This window comes from Neopelma chrysocephalum, unplaced genomic scaffold, assembly GCF_003984885.1.
Source record: "Neopelma chrysocephalum unplaced genomic scaffold, ASM398488v2 Primary Assembly neopelma1_96143, whole genome shotgun sequence".
NCBI classification, from domain to species: domain Eukaryota; kingdom Metazoa; phylum Chordata; class Aves; order Passeriformes; family Pipridae; genus Neopelma; species Neopelma chrysocephalum.
In genome coordinates this window covers 1-2,472 of record NW_020924792.1, presented here as the reverse complement: position 1 = coordinate 2,472, position 2,472 = coordinate 1, and the positions used below count along the sequence as shown (strand labels likewise).

The window sequence follows — 2,472 nt, the reverse complement described above, 5'->3', positions numbered from 1 at the left end:
GGGGACACGGGGACGTTGGGGACATCGGGGAAATCATTGGGGAAATCACTGGGGACACGGGGACATTGGGGACACAGGGACATTGGGGACATCGGGGACACAGGGAAATCATTGGGGACATTGGGGAAATCATTGGGAAATCATTGGGGACATGGGGACATTGGGGACACGGGGAAATCATCGGGGACACGGGGACATCGGGGACACGGGGACATTGGGGACATTGGGATATTGGGGACGTTGGGGACACTGGGGACATTGGGGAAATCATTGGGGACACGAGGAAATCATCGGGGACATGGGGACACTGGGGACATGGGGACATTGGGGACGTTGGGGACACTGGGGACATTGGGATATTGGGTACATTGGGATATTGGGGATATTGGGGACATTGGGATATTGGGGACGTTGGGGACACTGGGGACATTGGGGAAATCATTGGGGACATGAGGAAATCATCGGGGACACTGGGGACATGGGGACATTGGGATATTGGGTACATTGGGATATTGGGGACATTGGGGACATCGGAGACATGGGGACACAGGGACATTGGTGATTTGGGGACATCGGGGACACTGGGGGGACATGGGGGATATCGGGACCTTGTCCCCACCCAGGTGACGCCGAGACCCCCCCCCCAGGTGACCCAGGGGTGACCCCGTGTCCCCCCCTCACCCTCGTTGTGCTGCGCCCGCCGTCGCTCGTCCCGCGGCACCCGCGGCCCCTCGAGCTTCCTGCGGGGACAGGGAGGGACAAAGTGGGGCGCGGGCACCCGGCACAGGTGTGTCCAGGTGCGTCCAGGTGTGTCAGGGTGTGTCCAGTTGTGTCCAGGTGTGCCCACGGCGCATCACGGCGGTTTTGGGGGGCGCAAAGGTGCGTTTTGGGCACGTTTGGGGTACGTGGGACACGTCCGGGTGTTCCAGGTGCATCCCCAGGTACTCCCAGGTGTGTCCCCAGGTACCTCCCCAGTGTCCCCCCAGGTGTCCCAAGTGCCCCCCACATATTCCAGGTGCCCCCCAACTGCCCCAGGTGTCCCCCAGGTGTGTCCCAGGTGCCCCAGGTGTCCCCCAGCTGCCCCAGGTGTGTCCCAGGTGTCCCCAGGTGTGTCCCAGGTGCCCCCCGGGTATTCCAGGTGCCCCCCAGCTGCCCCAGGTGTCCCCCAACTGCCCCAGGTGTCCCCCAGGTGTGTTCCAGGTGCCCCCCAGGTGCACTCACGGCGAGTAGGGGTGCCCGTGGGGGGCGAGGCTGCGCTGGGCCCCCCCCGCCTGCAGCACGTCCTGGGGGGTCATCATCACGTAGAACTGACCTGGGGAGGGGAGGGGTCACTCACCTGGGTGCCCCCATCCCCCCCGAGACACCTGAGCCCCCCCAGGTGTGGGATCAACCCCCAGGTTTGGGGTTGCCCCCCAGGTTTGGGGTTCCCCCACAGGTGTGGGGGATTTCCCCCAGGTGTGGGGTTGCCCCCCCAGGTCTGAGGTCCCCCCCCAGGTGTGGGGTCGCCCCCCCAGGTTTGGGGTCCCCTCCCAGGTTTGGGGTCCCCTCCCAGGTGTGGGATCACCCCCCCAGGTGTGGGATCCCCCCCCAGGTGTGGGGTTGCCCCCCAGGTTTGGGGTCCCCTCCCAGATGTGGGGTTCTTCCCCCAGGTGTGGGGTCCCCCCCCAGGTTTGGGGTCGCCCCCCCAGGTGTGGGGTTGCCCCCCCCAGGTGTGGGATCACCCCCCCAGGTTTGGGGTCATCCCCCCAGGTTTGGGGTCCCCCCCGAGGTGTGGGGTTCCCCCCAAGGGTTTGGGGTCCCCCCCCAGGTGTGGGATCTCCCCCAGGTGTGGGGTCCCCCCCAGGTCTGAGGTCCCCCCCCAGGTGTGGGATCTCCCCCAGGTGTGGGGGTTTTCCCCCAGGTTTGGGATTGCCCCCCAGGTTTGGGGTCCCCCCCGAGGTATGGGGTCCCCCCCCAGGTGTGGGTTCCCCCCAGGTGTGGGATCTCCCCCCCAGTTATGGGATCCCCCCCCAGGTTTGGGGTTCCCCCCCAGGTTTGGGGTTCCCCCCCAGGTGTGGGGGTTCCCCCCCAGGTGTGGGATCTCCCCCAGGTGTGGGGTCCCCCCCAGGTGTGGGGGTTCCCCCCCAGGTTTGGGGGATTTCCCCCAGGTGTGGGGTTCCCCCCCAGTTATGGGGTCACCCCCCCAGGTGTGGGATCCCCCCCCAGGTGTGGAGGTTCCCCCTCAGGTGTGGGGTCACCCCCCAGGTGTGGGGTCACCCCCCAGGTGTGGAGGTTCCCCCTCAGGTGTGGGGTCACCCCCCAGGTGTGGGGTCCCCCCAGGTTTGGGGTCCCCCCCAAGGTGTGAGGTTCCCCCCGAGGGTTTGGGGTCCCCCCCCAGGTTTGGGGTCACCCCCCAGGTGTGGGGCCCCCCGTTACCTCCAGCCTGGGCCAGGGCGGGGTCGGCCTGCACGGCCACGGCCCCCTCCCCCCCCC

General features: G+C 67.2%; 1 long non-coding RNA gene across 1 annotated transcript; it reads right to left on the bottom strand.

The window, feature by feature from the left end:
* Nucleotides 1-620: 620 nt before the first annotated feature.
* Nucleotides 621-2,472, bottom strand: LOC113981127. Its single transcript, XR_003538323.1, has 3 exons — nucleotides 2,416-2,472; nucleotides 1,222-1,312; nucleotides 621-740 (listed from the first exon to the last, which is right to left on the bottom strand). It is a non-coding gene; the product is annotated as an uncharacterized LOC113981127 (long non-coding RNA).